The 24,441-nt window shown below is 41.3% G+C and overlaps 15 non-coding genes across 15 annotated transcripts; 13 read left to right on the top strand and 2 right to left on the bottom strand.

Annotated features, from left to right (window-relative positions):
- Window positions 1-222: 222 nt before the first annotated feature.
- Window positions 223-304, bottom strand: trnas-aga (transfer RNA serine (anticodon AGA)). The gene has a single exon. It is a non-coding gene; the product is annotated as a tRNA-Ser (tRNA).
- Window positions 305-9,047: 8,743 nt separating this feature from the next.
- trnak-uuu (transfer RNA lysine (anticodon UUU)) lies at window positions 9,048-9,120 on the top strand. The gene has a single exon. It is a non-coding gene; the product is annotated as a tRNA-Lys (tRNA).
- A 1,575-nt stretch (window positions 9,121-10,695) lies between these two features.
- trnas-gcu (transfer RNA serine (anticodon GCU)) lies at window positions 10,696-10,777 on the top strand. Its single transcript has one exon. It is a non-coding gene; the product is annotated as a tRNA-Ser (tRNA).
- A 1,010-nt stretch (window positions 10,778-11,787) lies between these two features.
- On the top strand, window positions 11,788-11,869 carry trnas-gcu (transfer RNA serine (anticodon GCU)). Its single transcript has one exon. It is a non-coding gene; the product is annotated as a tRNA-Ser (tRNA).
- Window positions 11,870-12,879: 1,010 nt separating this feature from the next.
- On the top strand, window positions 12,880-12,961 carry trnas-gcu (transfer RNA serine (anticodon GCU)). The gene has a single exon. It is a non-coding gene; the product is annotated as a tRNA-Ser (tRNA).
- Window positions 12,962-13,971: 1,010 nt separating this feature from the next.
- Window positions 13,972-14,053, top strand: trnas-gcu (transfer RNA serine (anticodon GCU)). The gene has a single exon. It is a non-coding gene; the product is annotated as a tRNA-Ser (tRNA).
- Window positions 14,054-15,063: 1,010 nt separating this feature from the next.
- trnas-gcu (transfer RNA serine (anticodon GCU)) lies at window positions 15,064-15,145 on the top strand. Its single transcript has one exon. It is a non-coding gene; the product is annotated as a tRNA-Ser (tRNA).
- A 1,010-nt stretch (window positions 15,146-16,155) lies between these two features.
- On the top strand, window positions 16,156-16,237 carry trnas-gcu (transfer RNA serine (anticodon GCU)). The gene has a single exon. It is a non-coding gene; the product is annotated as a tRNA-Ser (tRNA).
- A 1,010-nt stretch (window positions 16,238-17,247) lies between these two features.
- Window positions 17,248-17,332, top strand: trnas-gcu (transfer RNA serine (anticodon GCU)). The gene has a single exon. It is a non-coding gene; the product is annotated as a tRNA-Ser (tRNA).
- Window positions 17,333-18,339: 1,007 nt separating this feature from the next.
- On the top strand, window positions 18,340-18,421 carry trnas-gcu (transfer RNA serine (anticodon GCU)). Its single transcript has one exon. It is a non-coding gene; the product is annotated as a tRNA-Ser (tRNA).
- Window positions 18,422-19,431: 1,010 nt separating this feature from the next.
- Window positions 19,432-19,513, top strand: trnas-gcu (transfer RNA serine (anticodon GCU)). The gene has a single exon. It is a non-coding gene; the product is annotated as a tRNA-Ser (tRNA).
- A 1,010-nt stretch (window positions 19,514-20,523) lies between these two features.
- trnas-gcu (transfer RNA serine (anticodon GCU)) lies at window positions 20,524-20,605 on the top strand. The gene has a single exon. It is a non-coding gene; the product is annotated as a tRNA-Ser (tRNA).
- A 1,010-nt stretch (window positions 20,606-21,615) lies between these two features.
- On the top strand, window positions 21,616-21,697 carry trnas-gcu (transfer RNA serine (anticodon GCU)). The gene has a single exon. It is a non-coding gene; the product is annotated as a tRNA-Ser (tRNA).
- A 1,010-nt stretch (window positions 21,698-22,707) lies between these two features.
- On the top strand, window positions 22,708-22,792 carry trnas-gcu (transfer RNA serine (anticodon GCU)). Its single transcript has one exon. It is a non-coding gene; the product is annotated as a tRNA-Ser (tRNA).
- Window positions 22,793-24,169: 1,377 nt separating this feature from the next.
- On the bottom strand, window positions 24,170-24,288 carry LOC142393331 (5S ribosomal RNA). The gene has a single exon (XR_012771940.1). It is a non-coding gene; the product is annotated as a 5S ribosomal RNA (ribosomal RNA).
- Between the last annotated feature and the right edge of the window lie 153 nt (window positions 24,289-24,441).

Here is a 24,441-nt window from a genome sequence, read left to right as displayed (position 1 = left end):
CCTAAGTTATGGCGATCAAGAAAAAGCTTATTTTTTGTTTGTTAGAAATGGTCACTCTTCGAAATGGGTCAGAGGAAGGAGTTGTGTCTTCAGAGATCAATCTGTGCAGAAGTTCATGTGATCAACGACACGTCTGGCCATTGTTTTATTTCATCAAATGGTCTAAGGAACTTGTGCTTCTTTCCAGATTAACTTTTCGCAACCCTGAGTCAGTAAAGTTATCGTTGTCGGCAGGACTCCAACCTACGCGGGGAGACCCCAATGGATTTCTAATCCATCGCCTTAACCTCTCGGCCACGACAACGACATGCACGCTTGTTCACCTTTGACATGCAACGGTTAGAAATCATCATTTTCATGAAGTACTTCAACTCCTAAGACAGACCTAAGTCATGGCGATCAAGAAAAAGCTTTTTTGTTTGTTTGTTAGAAATGGTCAGTCTTGAAAATGGGTCAGAGGAAGGAGTTGTGTCTTCAGAGATCAATCTGTGCAGAAGTTCATGTGATCAACGACACGTCTGGCCTTTCTTTTATTTCATCAAATGGTCAAAGGAACAGGTCCTTCACTGTGTCAGGAGAAACTGAGTCCTTTCAGGCACTAGAACTCAACGAAGAAAAGACTTGAGCCTGAAAAGTTTTCCACAAGACAAAATGTATAAAATATGAAGTATACTATTAATTTAAGATGGCTCTGTCAGAAGTCAGCCATGGTGCCTGAGAACTTTAAGCAATGAACCTGTATTTAATTTGGCCAAAGGTCATTTCTCTCCGTGCCCTTGTTTTAGCATGTGCATGTGCATGTGCATGCCCTTGTTCCTTGATCAGGATATGACGTGAGGAGGTACGGCCAGCATGCATAGCCTCTGTCCCCAAGCAGGACACCATTGAACTCTCCTGCAGAATAAGAGAAATGTTGGATGGATATACATGTGTTAAGACTTGGCAATTTGATGCAATATGTACCTTATATGGCTATCTATAATAAAGTATGACGGGCACTTTAAATTCCTTAAGATGACCTCTACACCTGACCTCTCATTACATTACCAAAATTCTGCCTATGCTACACCTTACTTCAAAAGTACACTCCTTCAGGTCAGTAAAATTCTTTTTCCTTGTGCATGTGTAAACAGTTTGTGTCCAGGGTGTGATGGGTCTGCAGAGATGTAACCTGCCCGTTTCCTGACTCTGGACAGTAAAGTAGCTCTCAGAGGGAAAAAGGTTGGAGACCCCTGCCTTAGAGGGACTCACATCACTCTCTGCAGAGCTAGCAGAGAACTCTGGGATCAACGACCCCTTCACTGGCATGATGGAGAAGTGGTTTGGCCGGTGGAGCGGACTCCTTGCTTCAGTACTGCTAGCAGCCATACTAGTCACCTGTGGTTGTTGTTGTATCCCATGCTTGAGAGGACTGTTCCAAAGACAGAGACCACCCTTACCTGCACAATGTATCAACAGGTAGAGAGTGATGAGGATGATGGAGACGAGGATGCAGATGATATTTAAAGTGCAAAGCAGTGCCTTGCATGAACCTGAGTAAATTCTCAATGATTTGTTTAACTGAAATCTCCCTGAAGTGTTAAACAATGATGTTGAAGATATACAAGGTATTGCAAAGTATAAAAAAATACACAAAAAAAGAACAAATGCACGTGTATATATGAATCTACTGTGACTTTATACCCTCTTTTCCTCTAGTATAAACAGGAGGGGAATGTTAGAAAAATATCATGAAGTTATACTATGAGAATAAGCAAGTACCATGTGTGAGACAATAGCCCCTTTCACACTGCCGAATAACCCGCGTTTAATCCGCGAATTTAGCGTGTCCGCTGTTGCGTTCACACTGCCGACCCGGGCTGCTGCGTCAACTCGACTCGCCTTTCGACCCGCGTCGGACCCTAGTCTTTTTGCCGAGCCGAGTTTGATGTGAACGCAATCGACGCGGGTCGGACGTGGGCGTGGCGTGACGTGAGGAGTTTAAAAGACAGAATGGACAGCTGATTCAGAACAACAGCGACAGGTGAGGACAAGTTTTACTCTGTTTTAGCCTACATCAAGTTCGAGACATTTTTGAAGATGGCCAACTGGGGAGACAAGGAGGTCCGCGAGCTCCTCAGCCTCCGAGCAGAGGACGTTATTTACCGCCACATTTCGGGGACGGTGTTTGCGTTCTTCTGCTTCAAATTGTAGCTGGATTTCCTCAATTTGGAGGTTATAGTGCTCCCGTATGTTCATCGGCGGCATCCCACGTTGTAACCATCCACAAACCGTAAAGTAACATCTCCATGAACTGCATATACAATTTTATGAACGATATCTCAAGGTGTCCCGCCATCGTTTGTTTGAAAAATTTGATGCAGACAGGTGTATTTAACCCTACCTCCGACGCATGGCTTGTGCCTACGTCATTGTACACGCCCAGCATTTTATGTGTTTCGTGTGACGCTCTGCCACTAGGCAACACCCCCTGAACTCGGCTTCAGGCGACACAGGTCACCAACACGCCAAGCGTTCACATTGCTCGACGCGGGTCGAAGGTGCAATTTGGACCCGCTATGGTAGCGGGTCGCAGTGTGAAAGGGGCTATTGAAAACTTTAATCTTTTCTGGCAAAGAGATGATCTGTTTCAAGTAAAAGGCCCACACCTGAACAGAGGTGGAGTGAGACGACTGACAGATAATCTCCTCCACGCTCTGAGGCATCAGAAAGGGCCAGGGGCCAGGGTCCCGCGCTGCCGCTGAGAGAGAAGAGGAGCAAGAAAAGAGGAGCCAGCAAAGGATTCAGCCACAGCAGCAGCCACAGCAGCACCTCCAGCATCCCGAACACAGGATTCAGAAGCTCCTCCATCAGCTTCACCACGGCCCCCACCACCAGTGTTGGGAGTAACAGCGTTTAAGTATAACGGCGTTACTAACGACGTTATTTTTCCAGTAACGGAGTAATCTAATTAATTACCTTTCCCATCGTTACAACGTTGTTATCGTTATCGTCACTGAGTGTTACTACAATTTGGTTGTAGGCTTTCGGCTACACATCAGCTGCATGCTGCCTGGAGAGAGCAGGGGTGGGGATGATGACACCGTTGCAAATGAGATGATGATTGGCTGTGTGGGCGGATGCCCTGCTCATGCTGTCTCACTGCACGCGCCGACGACTACGACTAAAAACACACAACACAGCGACAATGGCGACGAGCCAGGGAAGTTCAAAGGTAGCGTTCTCTAACTGGAAGTACTTCTCACTCGTGGAGATAAAAGGCAAGAATGTGTATGTAACATGCACGCTATGCCCAGGGAAAAAACTTTATCCACGTCTGCCTCAAGTAACTCAAATCTAATGAAGCATCTTACATCAACCCATACGAATATGACACTTGTTGCTTCTGCAGCTGCTAACCCAACCCCAAGCCCAAAGGCAGCTGCTAACCCAACCCCAAGCCCAAAGGCAGCTGCTAACCCAACCCCAGGCCCAAAGGCAGCTAGCTAACCCAAGCCCAAGCCCAAATGCAGCTGCTAACCCAACCCCAGGCCCAAAGGCAGCTAGCTAACCCAACCCCAGGCCCAAAGGCAGCTGCTAACCCAACCCCAAGCCCAAAGGCAGCTAGCTAACTCAACCCCAGGCCCAAAGGCAGCTAGCTAACCCAACCCCAGGCCCAAATGCAGCTAGCTAACCCAAGCCCAAGCCCAAATGCAGCTAGCTAACCCAACCCCAAGCCCAAATGCAGCTAGCTAACCCAACCCCAAGCCCAAATGCAGCTAGCTAACCCAACCCCAGGCCCAAAGGCAGCTAGCTAACCCAACCCCAGGCCCAAAGGCAGCTAGCTAACCCAACCCCAGGCCCAAATGCAGCTAGCTCACACTTGATTTTTCAGGTCAGAAACAGGTGACCACCATCACCATTTTATATTCAATATTTATGTTTTTATTTCTATGCATCATATGGCAGGCTGCAATCTAGTTCAAATAAATACCGAATGTTCTAAATGACTGTATATAGTGTTTTTATTCTTCAGTCAGTTAATATAAACATATTTGATGTTAAAGATGTTATAGAACGTTAATGTCACAGTCACTTTGCTGAGTAACTAATTACTTTTACACTGTGGTAACTGAGTTACTAACTCAATTACTTTTTGGAAGCAGTAACTAGTAATTATAACTAATTACTTTTTTAAAGTAACTGGACCAACACTGCCCACCACAGGCCTGGGACCCCTCTGCTGCATCTACACCCTTCAGAAATGTTTCACTATCTTTCTCTTCTCCACCATCACTCATGAGATTTCCTGATCACCTTGAAAGCTTGGTGAAATCAGGGATTAAAATGGTTCCTCTCACGCCAAACATGGCAAGATCAAGAATTCTATCCTTAAAGAAGCATGGAGCCCCTCTCCCTCCCCAGCCTACTCCATCGACCAAAGCCCCCCAGCTCGGCCCCCACCATCGGTGCCCACAGCTGTTATTTCCAACAGCGTCAATGCTGTTGTCTAGGACGCTAAGGGCCTCTGTGTTGGTAAACACCATCTCAACCTGAGGTCCAAGGATGGAGTGAAGAGAGGGACAATCAGACTGTCCAATCAGAGAAATCTCATCCATATCCCTTGCAAGAACACAGCATCCAGTTCAACTATAACTAATCTCAAGCTAATCTCAAACTAATCTCAAACTAATCTCAAACACGCAGTGTTCAATCTCAGATCTTTAAGTAACAAATCATTCTTGATAAATAGTTTTATTTCCTCTCACAATCTTGATTTTATGTTTTTAACTGAGACATGGCTCGACAAAAACACAGCTAATGCAGTCCTGATTGAGTCTAGTCCACCTCACTTCAATTTTGTGTCTGAAACAGGAGAAAACCAGAGGGGTGGGGGTGTTTGTGCCATGTTCAGGGACAATATAACAAATAAAAAAAACAATCTTCCATACTTTATATCATCATTTACAAACAACTAAAGAATAGTTTTATTGATGATGTCGTGGATGTTGCTTTATCTGATCATTCCTATGTTTTCTTTGACCTGTCTGTTACACCCAAACCAGCAGCTGGGTCTGCAGTTGTTCGGGGAAGACTCATAAATGACAGAACAGGGACACAGTTTATGGAAATGATTAGGTTTGAGAACACCCCGTAGTTCTCATGTTGATGATCTTTTGAACTCTTACACTTCAAGTCTCTTAAATGATTTGGATACCATTGCACCTGTCAAGGTTAGAATGGTTAAAAGTAGGCAAAGGGCGCCATGGAGGAAAGAAGAGTCGGTCAGGGCACAGAAAAGGGAGTGCCGGAGAGCCGAACGGAAATGGCGCAAGTCAAAGCTCCAGGTTCATTATGAGACTTACAAAGAAAAGCTATGTGTGTTCAACCAGACTTTGCGTAGAACAAGGGAGAGTTATTTTTCTGAAATCATTACAAACTGCAGTAACAACTCTCGTGTCCTGTTTGCTACAGTAAACAGATTAACAAACCCTCCAGTTTCACTGCCTTTAGAACTCATGAGTGTAATGAGTTTGCAATATTCTTTAATGATAAAGTTCAAGGCATTAAAAATGCAATAATTTCCACAACACAAATAACTCCCCAGATAGCAGTGGACTCCGGGGCGGATCCGCCGTCCTGATCAGCCGCTCATCCCGCCTCCACACAGTGTTCAGCGGACCCGTTGCTGACTCTAGGCGGATCCGTACATTGTACACGCTGTTTTCAAACCTCGGCTTCAGCTTTGTCGACAATTTGTTCTTTTTCCACTTCGTTGTTTACTGTTTGAGGAGATGGGGAATCCTCAGAGACCAGGGGGGTTTTCCTAGAAAGTAGCTAAAGTAAGCCAGGCTATAGCTGGTAAGCGTCGCTTGAACTAGCGCCATCTCCCATTTAAGCCTTAAGTCGTTCCTCAAAGATATTTTAGCTGCATCTCGGTGAGGCCGCGGCGGCGGCACTGTAACACCATTCAAAGGATATCTGTTGGAACAGGGAAACACAAGTTAATGACCACAATAATATCACATATACATAAAGAGAGTAAAGTGAGGAAAGGTGTGACAGATGAGGCCCCCCAGCAGTCTAGGCCTATAGCAGCTTAACTATGGGATGTTTCAGGATTACCTGAGCCATCCCTATTCAAGGTAAACACAAGAAACTTGTGCTAACGAAAAATAAATAAATAAATAAATAAAGGACCAGACTCAGTAAGTAATTCCCTATACTCCCTATATAGATCTGCTCCTCACACCACAACAACCATCTTTTTACAGCCACAAGCTACCTCAGCCTCTCACCAACTGCACACCAGTCACAGCGGGGTGGGGATGCAAACCCTGGTTCGGGTAGGGGGAGAAATAAAAGAGGTAAGAGAAGCGGGAATGGGATTCAAACCCTGGTTCGGGTAGGGGGTAATGAAAGTATAGAGGGTGCCAGAGGTGGAGGCAGAACAAGACACACTAGCAGACACACTATCAGATTCAACAGACCTAACTATAAGCTTTGTAAAAAAGGAAAGTTTTAAGCCTGGTCTTAAAAGTGGAAAGGGCGTCTGCTTCCTGGACATTTACTGGCAGCTTATTCCACAATAGAGGGGCCTGATAACTGAAGGCTCTGCCTCCCATTCTACTTTTAGAAACTCTGGGAACCTCAAGTAAACCTGCAGTTTGGGAACGAAGTGCTCTGTTAGGAAAATATCTTACAATGAGATCTTTAAGATATGATGGAGCTCGGTCATTAAGAGCTTTATATGTAAGGAGAAGAATCTTAAATTCTATTCTGAATTTAACAGGGAGCCAATGAAGAGAAGCTAAAACTGGAGAAATATGATCTCTCCTGTTAGTTCTCATCAGAACTCTGGCTGCAGCATTTTGGATCAGCTGAAGGCTTTTCAGAGAATATGTGGGACAGCCCAATAATAAAGAATTACAGTAGTCCAATCTTGAAGTAACAAATGCATGAATTAGTTTTTCTGCATCACTCTGAGACAAGATGTTCCTGATTTTAACAATATTACGAAGATGTAAGAAAGCAGTCCTAGAAACCTGTTTTATATGTGAGTCAAATGATAAGTTCTGGTCAAAAATAACTCCAAGGTTCCTCACTGTAGAACTAGAAGCCAAGGAAATACCATCTAGAGTAACTATATAGCTAGACAATTTCTCCCTGAAACGCTCAGGTCCAAAGATAACGACTTCAGTTTTGTCTGAATTTAGAAGCAGACAGTTCTGAGTCATCCAGGTCTTTATGTCTTTAAGACATGCTTGTAGTCTGACCAACCTATTGGGTGTTAGATCCGATTCTTTACATTGGAAGCCCAAAAACCAGTTGGAGCAGTCTTAAGTTAAACAAAGTATTTATTGGAGGTCACAGGTCAAGTATCAGCGCTGGACTCGGAGAGACAGAGTTCTCGCATGAAATCCGTCCGACCAAGTCCCGAGATCCGGAAACATTTCATATTTATGTTCACCCTTATCTCAGAGGTTGTACCTACATTTGACGACGCATCATTGAATATTTACTCATGCTGTGAGCAGGCCATCCACTGTCTTTGTCATGTTGTTTGGATGTGATAAGCGATGTGTGTGTGTGAGTGTTGTTTCAGGCGTGCATCTACTGTACCAGACCTATCTGTCCTAAGAGCCGCTTTATCTGACCCAGTTATTTTATCCCGCTACGTCATCTTAAAGTCTTGGACATACATTTGCGTTGTATGAGCAGAGTGTAACGTACACACTAGGAACATAGATTATCTAGAGAACTACAGAATATGAATACATAAAGTCTAAGAATAAAGCCAATTTATAACAAACTGATGTTATATGTAAAACAGAGCACATGGTCAATTAGCTTTTTAAAAATCTTTATTTTAAAGAAAATGATCAAAACAAGAGTTTTTCTGGAAGAGATTTAAATAAGTTCTGAATATGCACAGAAGAGAGGTTACATTTGAGTCTATTTTCTTTGTTCAAAACTTAAAACAAAAACCTGAAGTCTGCACACTGAGGAAAACTGGTTTTGAGGATATTTATGAAATTTCCTCCTAATAACCAACTTGGGTCGGTCTCCCCAGTGGAACATTTTATGTGTAGTCTGCAGGTTTCATGTTTTCAGCTGGAGATGGATGCTTTTCGTTCTGTATATTACATATTTTTATCTTGATCAGGACATTCAGAACGGAATCAGGATTTTATTAGAGCAGAGCGACAGGCTGGACATGCTTTAAGTGACCACGAGTTGACACGTAGTCTTAATGGGCTGATTTTCAGTTTAGCCGTCTGACAGAAGAAACAGAAAAATATGTGGATGAGAGCAGCTTTATTGGGAATTTGGCTGGAAATATACACTCATTCTTTCCTGTTTTTACTAAAAGATGCAGAAATATTAAACTCTGTAACATGTGTTTAGTGCACCAACCCATGCCAACTCAGTTAGCATACATACAGTTATAGGAATAGTTTACTGAATGTCCCATCTTGTAGACAGCCTCAGTGTTGCATTTCCAGTCCAGTCTGCTGTCCAGGTGAACCCTCAGGTATCTGTAATCCTCAACCACCTCTTCACCGAGGATGGAGACGCTGTTCAGCTGACTGCTGCTCCTCCTAAAATCCACAATCATCTCTTTTGTTTGTATCCAGATGAGGCGATAGTTTATTTTCCTATAGATGTGATAGTTTCATGTAGATGTGCTGAGGTGTGACAGGGAAGCTGTTGGTACATGGAGGATGTGAGGTCTGTAGCAGGAGGCAGCAGCATGCTGAGTTTGTCTGAACTCTTCCATCTGTCTGATCCCACATTATCCCAAAGCCTGTGAGCTTTTCCATTCCTGACCACACATCCCTCACACTGTTCTGCTGCAGATAGATTCCCACCGACTTGCTCTCTTCCTTTTTTCTTCACACTCCTCCTTAACTCCCTGTTTCCCTCCATGAAGGCCTTCTTCTTTATGCTCAGTGGCTGCAACACAAGTTCACATCAACCAGGCGATTGTTCCGAAAACAGCGTCACAGCTTTGGACTCAGGAAGTGTTTCAGATGTCAGCTGTCACTCAGACACACTCTCATAGGGCCTGGATAGCTCAGTTGGTAGAGCATCAGACTTTTAATCTGAGGGTCCAGGGTTCAAGTCCCTGTTCAGGTGTAGAAATGTAATTTACCACTTAACCTGTACTTCCCTCTATGCCTGCACTCTGTTTCTACACTGTCACCTCTGACAGAGCCTGGCTGATGCTTTTCCTTCTATGTAGCTTTGCTGTTAGCTGCATCGTTATATCCTCATTTGAAAGTTATAGAAACTACAGAATAATTCTATATAAACTATAGAAATCACCTTAAATACGCCAGCTGCAGAGTGTTGATCACATTCACTGAAACTACAACAGGTTAAGAGCATTTATCATGAATAGTTCTGCTTTATATCAGGGCTTCTTTTCACTTAGATTTCACTATTTGGACAATCTGTAATGAATGAACACCCAGAACAGAACACAAGACATTACAAAGATAAATTAACGTTGGTGCAGTTTAAACAACAAGGGCATTGTTTGCCTCATTTAAGTGGATATAAAACAAAGCAATTCATCAGAAAAATCAGTGTCAGAAATATATTTTGTAAAGGCCTCAAGAGACATAGATGTTGGAGGAAGTTGCGTAAACTGTGATGATGTCACAAGTTCAGTCGCAGTGGTGCTTCCAGCTTCTCTGGAGTTTGGTGTGTTCCACATAAGGAGCAGTATTCTTTAGTATTCATTCAACTACTTACAAGCAGGCTTTTCAAACAATGCTTCTGTCGCAGAATTTTTATTTGCCTACACGAAGTACATTTGGGCGATTGAATCTATCATGAAGAATTTTGAGTGTGACTTCGGGCTAATGTGAAAGAGCTGTCTTTCTTTCAGTTTGCATCCACCTTTGCCACATCCAGCTGTTAATCATTTCCTCCACAGTGGACAAAGGAAAGACAACTGGAGAATGCGGGCGTCGATCCCGCTACCTCTCACATGCAAAGCGAGCGCTCTACCATTTGAGCTAATTCCCCTTCGTTTTATGTATTCTTAGAGCTTCCAAATTAACGAACCATTTCTGACCAAACGATCCATTCCTTGATACATAAAAAGGAATAGATCTCACAACTGAAGCTTATTGGTTTTTATCAGTGTTTTTCAGAGTGGTTGAATGTATCAAGTAGAGTCTTGCGTTCGATCAGTGAGACATGGAAAATCCGTAGTGTTTCATGGTTTGGCAGATTCTTTTTTCTTTCCGATTTTAAACAAATTTGAATTTGCACATAAGTTGGTTTGTTTTTATAAGATGATCATTAAGGCCTCTCATGAGAAGAGCACCAAAAAGATTTCTGAGGAGTGCGGACATCAATCCCGCCACATTTTGCCTGGAAAGCAAGCCCTTTATAATTTGACATAGTTTGTCTTCCATATTTGGGTATATTCTGAAGAGATTGTAATAACCCCAACCTTAAATTTGACTTATCCTAAGTGCAATTGCTTTTGTTACGCCCAATTTTAAATCAAACAACCTCAAACATCCCTACATGTAACCACATTTAGATAATAATGATTCTATTTTTGTGAAAGGAGGATAAATTCATATCCTCTGCACGCGAGACCATTGTTTCTAATGAGGCTCCAATTTTGAGATCAAAATTATACCAGCTGTCGTTTAAGACGGAATTTTTTATGGTCAAACCTACAAGAGAGAGGACGAGGTGGCCGAGCGGTTAAGGCGATGGACTGCTAATCCATTGTGCTTTGCACGCATGGGTTCGAATCCCATTCTCGTCGGCTTTGCATGTCAAGTTCTGTTCTGGTTTGTTAAAATTTCTCATTCCACTTCTTACAAGCAGGCTTTTCAAATAATGCTTCTGTCGCAGAATTTTTACTTGCCTACACCAAGTACATTTGGGCGATTGAATCTATCATGAAGAACTTTGAGTTTGACTTGAGGCTAATGTGAAAGAGCTGTCTTTCTTTCAGTTTGCACCCACCTTTGCCACATCCAGCTGTTAATCATTTCCTCCACAGAGGACAAATTTAAGACAACTGGAGAATGCGGGCGTCGATCCCGCTACCTCTCACATGCGAAGCGAGCGCTCTACCATTTGAGCTAATTCCCCTTCAATTGATGCATTATTAGCGCTTCCAAATTAACGAACCATTTCTGACCAAACGATCAATTCCTTGATACATAAAAAGGAATAGATCTCACGACTGAAGCTTGTTGGTTTTTATCAGTGTTTTTCAGAGTTGTTGAATGTATCAAGTAGAGTCTTGCGTTCGATCAGTGAGACATGGAAAATCCGTAGTGTTTCATGGTTTGGCAGATTCTTTTTTCTTTCCGATTTTAAACAAATTTGAATTTGCACATTAGTTGGTTTGTCTTTATAAGATGATCATTAAAGCCTCTCACCAGCAGAGCACCTGAAAGATTTCTGAGGAGTGCGGACATCAATCCCGCCACATTTTTTCTGGAAAGCAAGCCCTTTATAATTTGACATCGTTTTTCTTCCATATTTGGGTATATACTGAAGAGATTGTAATAACCCCAACCTTAAATTTGACTTATCCTAAGTGCAATTGCTTTTGTTTCGCCCAATTTTAAATCAAACAACCTCAAACATCCCTACATGGTACCACATTTAGATAATAATGATTCTCTTTTTCTGAAAGGAGGATAAATTCATATCCTCTGCACGCGAGGCCATTGTTTCTAATGAGGCTCCAATTTTGAGATCAAAATTATACCAGCTGTAGTTTAAGACGGAATTTTTTATGGTCAAACTTGCAACAGAGAGGACGAGGTGGCCGAGCGGTTAAGGCGATGGACTGCTAATCCATTGTGCTTTGCACGCATGGCTTCGAATCCCATTCTCGTCAGCTTTGCATGTCAAGTTCTCTTCTGGTATGTTAAAATTTCTCATTCAACTACTTACAAGCAGGCTTTTCAAACAATGCTTCTGTCGCAGAATATTTATTTGCCTAGACCAAGTTCATTTGGGCGATTGAATCTATCATGAAGAATTTTGAGTTTGACTTGAGGCTAATGTGAAAGAGCTGTCTTTCTTTCAGTTTGCATCCACCTTTGCCACATCCAGCTGTTAATCATTTCCTCCACAGAGGACAAATTTAAGACAACTGGAGAATGCGGGCGTCGATCCCGCTACCTCTCACATGCGAAGCGAGCGCTCTACCATTTGAGCTAATTCCCCTTCAATTGATGTATTCTTAAAGCTTCCAAATTAACGAACCATTTCTGACCAAACGATCCATTCCTTGATACATAAAAAGGAATAGATCTCACAACTGAAGCTTGTTGGTTTTTATCAGTGTTTTTCAGAGTGGTTGAATGTATCAAGTAGAGTCTTGCGTTCGATCAGTGAGACATGGAAAATCCGTAGTGTTTCATGGTTTGGCAGATTCTTTTTTCTTTCCGATTTTAAACAAATTTGAATTTGCACATTAGTTGGTTTGTCTTTATAAGATGATCATTAAAGCCTCTCACAAAAAGAGCACCTAAAAGATTTCTGAGGAGTGCGGACATCAATCCCGCCACATTTTTTCTGGAAAGCAAGCCCTTTATAATTTGACAAAGTTTTTCTTCCATGTTTGGGTATATACTGAAGAGATTGTAATAACCCCAACCTTAAATTTGACTTATCCTAAGTGCAATTGCTTTTGTTTCGCCCAATTTTAAATCAAACAACCTCAAACATCCCTACATGGTACCACATTTAGATAATAATGATTCTCTTTTTCTGAAAGGAGGATAAATTCATATCCTCTGCACGCGAGGCCATTGTTTCTAATGAGGCTCCAATTTTGAGATCAAAATTATACCAGCTGTAGTTTAAGACGGAATTTTTTATGGTCAAACTTGCAACAGAGAGGACGAGGTGGCCGAGCGGTTAAGGCGATGGACTGCTAATCCATTGTGCTTTGCACGCATGGGTTCGAATCCCATTCTCGTCGGCTTTGCATGTCAAGTTCTCTTCTGGTATGTTAAAATTTCTCATTCAACTACTTACAAGCAGGCTTTTCAAACAATGCTTCTGTCGCAGAATTTTTATTTGCCTAGACCAAGTTCATTTGGGCGATTGAATCTATCATGAAGAACTTTGAGTTTGACTTGAGGCTAATGTGAAAGAGCTGTCTTTCTTTCAGTTTGTACCCACCTTTGCCACATCCAGCTGTTAATCATTTCCTCCACAGAGGACAAATTTAAGACAACTGGAGAATGCGGGCGTCGATCCCGCTACCTCTCACATGCGAAGCGAGCGCTCTACCATTTGAGCTAATTCCCCTTCAATTGATGTATTATTAGCGCTTCCAAATTAACGAACCATTTCTGACCAAACGATCCATTCCTTGATACATAAAAAGGAATAGATCTCACGACTGAAGCTTGTTGGTTTTTATCAGTGTTTTTCAGAGTGGTTGAATGTATCAAGTAGAGTCTTGCGTTCGATCAGTGAGACATGGAAAATCCGTAGTGTTTCATGGTTTGGCAGATTCTTTTTTCTTTCCGATTTTAAACAAATTTGAATTTGCACATTAGTTGGTTTGTCTTTATAAGATGATCATTAAAGCCTCTCACCAGAAGAGCACCTGAAAGATTTCTGAGGAGTGCGGACATCAATCCCGCCACATTTTTTCTGGAAAGCAAGCCCTTTATAATTTGACATCATTTTTCTTCCATATTTGGGTATATACTGAAGAGATTGTAATAACCCCAACCTTAAATTTGACTTATCCTAAGTGCAATTGCTTTTGTTTCGCCCAATTTTAAATCAAACAACCTCAAACATCCCTACATGGTACCACATTTAGATAATAATGATTCTCTTTTTCTGAAAGGAGGATAAATTCATATCCTCTGCACGCGAGGCCATTGTTTCTAATGAGGCTCCAATTTTGAGATCAAAATTACACCAGCTGTAGTTTAAGACGGAATTTTTTATGGTCAAACTTGCAACAGAGAGGACGAGGTGGCCGAGCGGTTAAGGCGATGGACTGCTAATCCATTGTGCTTTGCACGCATGGGTTCGAATCCCATTCTCGTTGGCTTTGCATGTCAAGTTCTCTTCTGGTATGTTAAAATTTCTCATTCAACTACTTACAAGCAGGCTTTTCAAACAATGCTTCTGTTGCAGAATTTTTATTTGCCTAGACCAAGTTCATTTGGGCGATTGAATCTATCATGAAGAACTTTGAGTTTGACTTGAGGCTAATGTGAAAGAGCTGTCTTTCTTTCAGTTTGCATCCACCTTTGCCACATCCAGCTGTTAATCATTTCCTCCACAGAGGACAAATTTAAGACAACTGGAGAATGCGGGCGTCGATCCCGCTACCTTTCACATGCGAAGCGAGCGCTCTACCATTTGAGCTAATTCCCCTTCAATTGATGTATTATTAGCGCTTCCAAATTAACGAACCATTTCTGACCAAACGATCCATTCCTTGATACATAAAAAGGAATAGATCTCACGACTGAAGCTTGTTGGTTTTTTTCAGTGTTTTTCAGAGTGGTTGAATGTATCAAGTAGAGTCTTGCGTTCGATCAGTGAGACATGGAAAATCCGTAGTGTTTCATGGTTTGGCAGATTCTTTTTTCTTTCCGATTTTAAACAAATTTGAATTTGCACATTAGTTGGTTTGTCTTTATAAGATGATCATTAAAGCCTCTCACCAGAAGAGCACCTGAAAGATTTCTGAGGAGTGCGGACATCAATCCCGCCACATTTTTTCTGGAAAGCAAGCCCTTTATAATTTGACAAAGTTTTTCTTCCATATTTGGGTATATTCTGAAGAGATTGTAATAACCCCAACCTTAAATTTGACTTATCCTAAGTGCAATTGCTTTTGTTTCGCCCAATTTTAAATCAAACAACCTCAAACATCCCTACATGGTACCACATTTAGATAATAATGATTCTCTTTTTCTGAAAGGAGGATAAATTCATATCCTCTGCACGCGAGGCCATTGTTTCTAATGAGGCTCCAATTTTGAGATCAAAATTATACCAGCTGTAGTTTAAGACGGAATTTTTTATGGTCAAACTTGCAACAGAGAGGACGAGGTGGCCGAGCGGTTAAGGCGATGGACTGCTAATCCATTGTGCTTTGCACGCATGGGTTCGAATCCCATTCTCGTCGGCTTTGCATGTCAAGTTCTCTTCTGGTATGTTAAAATTTCTCATTCAACTACTTACAAGCAGGCTTTTCAAACAATGCTTCTGTTGCAGAATTTTTATTTGCCTAGACCAAGTTCATTTGGGCGATTGAATCTATCATGAAGAACTTTGAGTTTGACTTGAGGCTAATGTGAAAGAGCTGTCTTTCTTTCAGTTTGCACCCACCTTTGCCACATCCAGCTGTTAATCATTTCCTCCACAGAGGACAAATTTAAGACAACTGGAGAATGCGGGCGTCGATCCCGCTACCTCTCACATGCGAAGCGAGCGCTCTACCATTTGAGCTAATTCCCCTTCGATTGATGTATTATTAGCGCTTCCAAATTAACGAACCATTTCTGACCAAACGATCCATTCCTTGATACATAAAAAGGAATAGATCTCACGACTGAAGCTTGTTGGTTTTTATCAGTGTTTTTCAGAGTGGTTGAATGTATCAAGTAGAGTCTTGCGTTCGATCAGTGAGACATGGAAAATCCGTAGTGTTTCATGGTTTGGCAGATTCTTTTTTCTTTCCGATTTTAAACAAATTTGAATTTGCACATTAGTTGGTTTGTCTTTATAAGATGATCATTAAAGCCTCTCACCAGAAGAGCACCTGAAAGATTTCTGAGGAGTGCGGACATCAATCCCGCCACATTTTTTCTGGAAAGCAAGCCCTTTATAATTTGACATCGTTTTTCTTCCATATTTGGGTATATACTGAAGAGATTGTAATAACCCCAACCTTAAATTTGACTTATCCTAAGTGCAATTGCTTTTGTTTCGCCCAATTTTAAATCAAACAACCTCAAACATCCCTACATGGTACCACATTTAGATAATAATGATTCTCTTTTTCTGAAAGGAGGATAAATTCATATCCTCTGCACGCGAGGCCATTGTTTCTAATGAGGCTCCAATTTTGAGATCAAAATTACACCAGCTGTAGTTTAAGACGGAATTTTTTATGGTCAAACTTGCAACAGAGAGGACGAGGTGGCCGAGCGGTTAAGGCGATGGACTGCTAATCCATTGTGCTTTGCACGCATGGGTTCGAATCCCATTCTCGTCGGCTTTGCATGTCAAGTTCTCTTCTGGTATGTTAAAATTTCTCATTCAACTACTTACAAGCAGGCTTTTCAAACAATGCTTCTGTTGCAGAATTTTTATTTGCCTAGACCAAGTTCATTTGGGCGATTGAATCTATCATGAAGAACTTTGAGTTTGACTTGAGGCTAATGTGAAAGAGCTGTCTTTCTTTCAGTTTGCATCCACCTTTGCCACATCCAGCTGTTAATCATTTCCTCCACAGAGGACAAATTTAAGACAACTGGAGAATGCGGGCGTCGATCCCGCTACCTTTCACATGCGAAGCGAGCGCTCTACCATTTGAGCTAATTCCCCTTCAATTGATGTATTATTAGCGCTTCCAAATTAACGAACCATTTCTGACCAAACGATCCATTCCTTGATACATAAAAAGGAATAGATCTCACGACTGAAGCTTGTTGGTTTTTATCAGTGTTTTTCAGAGTGGTTGAATGTATCAAGTAGAGTCTTGCGTTCGATCAGTGAGACATGGAAAATCCGTAGTGTTTCATGGTTTGGCAGATTCTTTTTTCTTTCCGATTTTAAACAAATTTGAATTTGCACATTAGTTGGTTTGTCTTTATAAGATGATCATTAAAGCCTCTCACCAGAAGAGCACCTGAAAGATTTCTGAGGAGTGCGGACATCAATCCCGCCACATTTTTTCTGGAAAGCAAGCCCTTTATAATTTGACAAAGTTTTTCTTCCATATTTGGGTATATACTGAAGAGATTGTAATAACCCCAACCTTAAATTTGACTTATCCTAAGTGCAATTGCTTTTGTTTCGCCCAATTTTAAATCAAACAACCTCAAACATCCCTACATGGTACCACATTTAGATAATAATGATTCTCTTTTTCTGAAAGGAGGATAAATTCATATCCTCTGCACGCGAGGCCATTGTTTCTAATGAGGCTCCAATTTTGAGATCAAAATTACACCAGCTGTAGTTTAAGACGGAATTTTTTATGGTCAAACTTGCAACAGAGAGGACGAGGTGGCCGAGCGGTTAAGGCGATGGACTGCTAATCCATTGTGCTTTGCAGGCATGGGTTCGAATCCCATTCTCGTGGGCTTTGCATGTCAAGTTCTCTTCTGGTATGTTAAAATTTCTCATTCAACTACTTACAAGCAGGCTTTTCAAACAATGCTTCTGTTGCAGAATTTTTATTTGCCTAGACCAAGTTCATTTGGGCGATTGAATCTATCATGAAGAACTTTGAGTTTGACTTGAGGCTAATGTGAAAGAGCTGTCTTTCTTTCAGTTTGCACCCACCTTTGCCACATCCAGCTGTTAATCATTTCCTCCACAGAGGACAAATTTAAGACAACTGGAGAATGCAGGCGTCGATCCCGCTACCTCTCACATGCGAAGCGAGCGCTCTACCATTTGAGCTAATTCCCCTTCGATTGATGTATTATTAGCGCTTCCAAATTAACGAACCATTTCTGACCAAACGATCCATTCCTTGATACATAAAAAGGAATAGATCTCACGACTGAAGCTTGTTGGTTTTTATCAGTGTTTTTCAGAGTGGTTGAATGTATCAAGTAGAGTCTTGCGTTCGATCAGTGAGACATGGAAAATCCGTAGTGTTTCATGGTTTGGCAGATTCTTTTTTCTTTCCGATTTTAAACAAATTTGAATTTGCACATTAGTTGGTTTGTCTTTATAAGATGATCATTAAAGCCTCTCACCAGAAGAGCACCTGAAAGATTTCTGAGGAGTGCGGACATCAATCCCGCCACATTTTTTCTGGAAAGCAAGCCCTTTATAATTTGACAAAGTTTTTCTTCCATATTTGGGTATATACTGAAGAGATTGTAATAACCCCAACCTTAAATTTGACTTATCCTAAGTGCAATTGCTTTTGTTTCGCCCAATTTTAAATCAAACAACCTCAAACATCCCTACATGGTACCACATTTAGATAATAATGATTCTCTTTTTCTGAAAGGAGGATAAATTCATATCCTCTGCACGCGAGGCCATTGTTTCTAATGAGGCTCCAATTTTGAGATCAAAATTATACCAGCTGTAGTTTAAGACGGAATTTTTTATGGTCAAACTTGCAACAGAGAGGACGAGGTGGCCGAGCGGTTAAGGCGATGGACTGCTAATCCATTGTGCTTTGCACGCATGGGTTCGAATCCCATTCTCGTCGGCTTTGCATGTCAAGTTCTCTTCTGGTATGTTAAAATTTCTCATTCAACTACTTACAAGCAGGCTTTTCAAACAATGCTTCTGTCGCAGAATTTTTATTTGCCTAGACCAAGTTCATTTGGGCGATTGAATCTATCATGAAGAACTTTGAGTTTGACTTGAGGCTAATGTGAAAGAGCTGTCTTTCTTTCAGTTTGCACCCACCTTTGCCACATCCAGCTGTTAATCATTTCCTCCACAGAGGACAAATTTAAGACAACTGGAGAATGCGGGCGTCGATCCCGCTACCTCTCACATGCGAAGCGAGCGCTCTACCATTTGAGCTAATTCCCCTTCAATTGATGTATTATTAGCGCTTCCAAATTAACGAACCATTTCTGACCAAACGATCCATTCCTTGATACATAAAAAGGAATAGATCTCACGACTGAAGCTTGTTGGTTTTTATCAGTGTTTTTCAGAGTGGTTGAATGTATCAAGTAGAGTCTTGCGTTCGATCAGTGAGACATGGAAAATCCGTAGTGTTTCATGGTTTGGCAGATTCTTTTTTCTTTCCAATTTTAAACAAATTTGAATTTGCACATTAGTTGGTTTGTCTTTATAAGATGATCATTAAAGCCTCTCACCAGAAGAGCACCTGAAAGATTTCTGAGGAGTGCGGACATCAATCCCGCCACATTTTTTCTGGAAAGCAAGCCCTTTATAATTTGACATCATTTTTCTTCCATATTTGGGTATATACTGAAGAGATTGTAATAACCCCAACCTTAAATTTGACTTATCCTAAGTGCAATTGCTTTTGTTTCGCCCAATTTTAAATCAAACAACCTCAAACATCCCTACATGGTACCACATTTAGATAATAATGATTCTCTTTTTCTGAAAGGAGGATAAATTCATATCCTCTGCACGCGAGGCCATTGTTTCTAATGAGGCTCCAATTTTGAGATCAAAATTACACCAGCTGTAGTTTAAGACGGAATTTTTTATGGTCAAACTTGCAACAGAGAGGACGAGGTGGCCGAGCGGTTAAGGCGATGGACTGCTAATCCATTGTGCTTTGCACGCATGGGTTCGAATCCCATTCTCGTTGGCTTTGCATGTCAAGTTCTCTTCTGGTATGTTAAAATTTCTCATTCAACTACTTACAAGCAGGCTTTTCAAACAATGCTTCTGTTGCAGAATTTTTATTTGCCTAGACCAAGTTCATTTGGGCGATTGAATCTATCATGAAGAACTTTGAGTTTGACTTGAGGCTAATGTGAAAGAGCTGTCTTTCTTTCAGTTTGCATCCACCTTTGCCACATCCAGCTGTTAATCATTTCCTCCACAGAGGACAAATTTAAGACAACTGGAGAATGCGGGCGTCGATCCCGCTACCTTTCACATGCGAAGCGAGCGCTCTACCATTTGAGCTAATTCCCCTTCAATTGATGTATTATTAGCGCTTCCAAATTAACGAACCATTTCTGACCAAACGATCCATTCCTTGATACATAAAAAGGAATAGATCTCACGACTGAAGCTTGTTGGTTTTTTTCAGTGTTTTTCAGAGTGGTTGAATGTATCAAGTAGAGTCTTGCGTTCGATCAGTGAGACATGGAAAATCCGTAGTGTTTCATGGTTTGGCAGATTCTTTTTTCTTTCCGATTTTAAACAAATTTGAATTTGCACATTAGTTGGTTTGTCTTTATAAGATGATCATTAAAGCCTCTCACCAGAAGAGCACCTGAAAGATTTCTGAGGAGTGCGGACATCAATCCTGCCACATTTTTTCTGGAAAGCAAGCCCTTTATAATTTGACAAAGTTTTTCTTCCATATTTGGGTATATTCTGAAGAGATTGTAATAACCCCAACCTTAAATTTGACTTATCCTAAGTGCAATTGCTTTTGTTTCGCCCAATTTTAAATCAAACAACCTCAAACATCCCTACATGGTACCACATTTAGATAATAATGATTCTCTTTTTCTGAAAGGAGGATAAATTCATATCCTCTGCACGCGAGGCCATTGTTTCTAATGAGGCTCCAATTTTGAGATCAAAATTATACCAGCTGTAGTTTAAGACGGAATTTTTTATGGTCAAACTTGCAACAGAGAGGACGAGGTGGCCGAGCGGTTAAGGCGATGGACTGCTAATCCATTGTGCTTTGCACGCATGGGTTCGAATCCCATTCTCGTTGGCTTTGCATGTCAAGTTCTCTTCTGGTATGTTAAAATTTCTCATTCAACTACTTACAAGCAGGCTTTTCAAACAATGCTTCTGTCGCAGAATTTTTATTTGCCTAGACCAAGTTCATTTGGGCGATTGAATCTATCATGAAGAACTTTGAGTTTGACTTGAGGCTAATGTGAAAGAGCTGTCTTTCTTTCAGTTTGCACCCACCTTTGCCACATCCAGCTGTTAATCATTTCCTCCACAGAGGACAAATTTAAGACAACTGGAGAATGCGGGCGTCGATCCCGCTACCTCTCACATGCGAAGCGAGCGCTCTACCATTTGAGCTAATTCCCCTTCAATTGATGTATTATTAGCGCTTCCAAATTAACGAACCATTTCTGACCAAACGATCCATTCCTTGATACATAAAAAGGAATAGATCTCACGACTGAAGCTTGTTGGTTTTTATCAGTGTTTTTCAGAGTGGTTGAATGTATCAAGTAGAGTCTTGCGTTCGATCAGTGAGACATGGAAAATCCGTAGTGTTTCATGGTTTGGCAGATTCTTTTTTCTTTCCGATTTTAAACAAATTTGAATTTGCACATTAGTTGGTTTGTCTTTATAAGATGATCATTAAAGCCTCTCACCAGAAGAGCACCTGAAAGATTTCTGAGGAGTGCGGACATCAATCCCGCCACATTTTTTCTGGAAAGCAAGCCCTTTATAATTTGACATCGTTTTTCTTCCATATTTGGGTATATACTGAAGAGATTGTAATAACCCCAACCTTAAATTTGACTTATCCTAAGTGCAATTGCTTTTGTTTCGCCCAATTTTAAATCAAACAACCTCAAACATCCCTACATGGTACCACATTTAGATAATAATGATTCTCTTTTTCTGAAAGGAGGATAAATTCATATCCTCTGCACGCGAGGCCATTGTTTCTAATGAGGCTCCAATTTTGAGATCAAAATTACACCAGCTGTAGTTTAAGACGGAATTTTTTATGGTCAAACTTGCAACAGAGAGGACGAGGTGGCCGAGCGGTTAAGGCGATGGACTGCTAATCCATTGTGCTTTGCACGCATGGGTTCGAATCCCATTCTCGTTGGCTTTGCATGTCAAGTTCTCTTCTGGTATGTTAAAATTTCTCATTCAACTACTTACAAGCAGGCTTTTCAAACAATGCTTCTGTTGCAGAATTTTTATTTGCCTAGACCAAGTTCATTTGGGCAATTGAATCTATCATGAAGAACTTTGAGTTTGACTTGAGGCTAATGTGAAAGAGCTGTCTTTCTTTCAGTTTGCACCCACCTTTGCCACATCCAGCTGTTAATCATTTCCTCCACAGAGGACAAATTTAAGACAACTGGAGAATGCGGGCGTCGATCCCGCTACCTCTCACATGCGAAGCGAGCGGTCTACCATTTGAGCTAATTCCCCTTTAATTGATGTATTATTAGCGCTTCCAAATTATCGAACCATTTCTGACCAAACGATCCATTCCTTGATACATAAAAAGGAATAGATCTCACGACTGAAGCTTGTTGGTTTTTATCAGTGTTTTTCAGAGTGGTTGAATGTATCAAGTAGAGTCTTGCGTTCGATCAGTGAGACATGGAAAATCCGTAGTGTTTCATGGTTTGGCAGATTCTTTTTTCTTTCCGATTTTAAACAAATTTGAATTTGCACATTAGTTGGTTTGTCTTTATAAGATGATCATTAAAGCCTCTCACCAGAAGAGCACCTGAAAGATTTCTGAGGAGTGCGGACATCAATCCCGCCACATTTTTTCTGGAAAGCAAGCCCTTTATAATTTGACATCGTTTTTCTTCCATATTTGGGTATATACTGAAGAGATTGTAATAACTCCAACCTTAAATTTGACTTATCCTAAGTGCAATTGCTTTTGTTTCGCCCAATTTTAAATCAAACAACCTCAAACATCCCTACATGGTACCACATTTAGATAATAATGATTCTATTTTTGTGAAAGGAGGATAAATTCATTTCCTCTGCACGCGAGGCCATTGTTTCTAATGAGGCTCCAATTTTGAGATCAAAATTACACCAGCTGTAGTTTAAGACGGAATTTTTTATGATCAAACTTGCAACAGAGAGGACGAGGTGGCCGAGCGGTTAAGGCGATGGACTGCTAATCCATTGTGCTTTGCACGCATGGGTTCGAATCCCATTCTCGTGGGCTTTGCATGTCAAGTTCTCTTTTGGTATGTTAAAATTTCTCATTCAACTACTTACAAGCAGGCTTTTCAAACAATGCTTCTGTTGCAGAATTTTTATTTGCCTAGACCAAGTTCATTTGGGCGATTGAATCTATCATGAAGAACTTTGAGTTTGACTTGAGGCTAATGTGAAAGAGCTGTCTTTCTTTCAGTTTGCACCCACCTTTGCCACATCCAGCTGTTAATCATTTCCTCCACAGAGGACAAATTTAAGACAACTGGAGAATGCGGGCGTCGATCCCGCTACCTCTCACATGCAAAGCGAGCGCTCTACCATTTGAGCTAATTCCCCTTCGATTGATGTATTATTAGCGCTTCCAAATTAACGAACCATTTCTGACCAAACGATCCATTCCTTGATACATAAAAAGGAATAGATCTCACGACTGAAGCTTGTTGGTTTTTATCAGTGTTTTTCAGAGTGGTTGAATGTATCAAGTAGAGTCTTGCGTTCGATCAGTGAGACATGGAAAATCCGTAGTGTTTCATGGTTTGGCAGATTCTTTTTTCTTTCCGATTTTAAACAAATTTGAATTTGCACATTAGTTGGTTTGTCTTTATAAGATGATCATTAAAACCTCTCACCAGCAGAGCACCTGAAAGATTTCTGAGGAGTGCGCACATCAATCCCGCCACATTTTTTCTGGAAAGCAAGCCCTTTATAATTTGACAAAGTTTTTCTTCCATATTTGGGTATATTCTGAAGAGATTGTAATAACCCCAACCTTAAATTTGACTTATCCTAAGTGCAATTGCTTTTTTTTCGCCCAATTTTAAATCAAACAACCTCAAACATCCCTACATGGTACCACATTTAGATAATAATGATTCTCTTTTTCTGAAAGGAGGATAAATTCATATCCTCTGCACGCGAGGCCATTGTTTCTAATGAGGCTCCAATTTTGAGATCAAAATTATACCAGTGGACGAGATCAGGCGTGCTCAGGGCGGTGTGGCCATCTGCTCTCAGAAGCTAAGCAGAGTCGGGCCTGGTTAGTACTTGGATGGGAGACCGCCTGGGAATACCAGGTGCTGTAAGCCTTTTGGCTTCTCCAGGCGCATGCAGTTTGGCTACGTCAAATGCAAAAGCAGTCCCTGTTTGACTTTTTAGAACTTGTCCTTTCTCAGGACAAAGTTAAATGTATGAGGATCAAAGCCAACAATGGCCTGGGACATCTCAGCAGATCCAGGATCAGCGACATGGAGACTGAGAGCCAAACAGAAACAGAGGTGTCTGCCAACCAATCAGCAGCAGCCCAAGCTGGTTAACTTCCTGGTGTCTGTGTGGCACACGGTGATGGTCAGATGTTACATGCAGGCCGCAGAGAGAAGAGAAAAAAAGTTTACTGCACCTGGTATTCCCAAGCGGTCTCCCATCCAAGTACTAACCAGGCCCGACCCTGCTTGGCTTCCGAGATCGGACGAGATCGGGCGTGTTCAGGGCGGTGTGGCCGTAAGCCACAGTCCCTGTGACAAATATATGTTATATGGGTGCTGGAACCATACGTTTCCCCTATTTTTACCAGAGAGCTGGCTTGAGAGGCTGCTGTTGAGCCTGCACGTTGACTTCCCTGATGTGATTGTTCTCTGCAGCTGAAAATGGGACTCTCAG

This window comes from Odontesthes bonariensis, chromosome 11, assembly GCF_027942865.1.
Source record: "Odontesthes bonariensis isolate fOdoBon6 chromosome 11, fOdoBon6.hap1, whole genome shotgun sequence".
Classification (NCBI taxonomy): Eukaryota; Metazoa; Chordata; class Actinopteri; order Atheriniformes; family Atherinopsidae; genus Odontesthes; species Odontesthes bonariensis.
The sequence above is the reverse complement of the archived record's forward strand: the minus strand, read 5'-3'. Positions and strand labels throughout refer to the sequence as shown.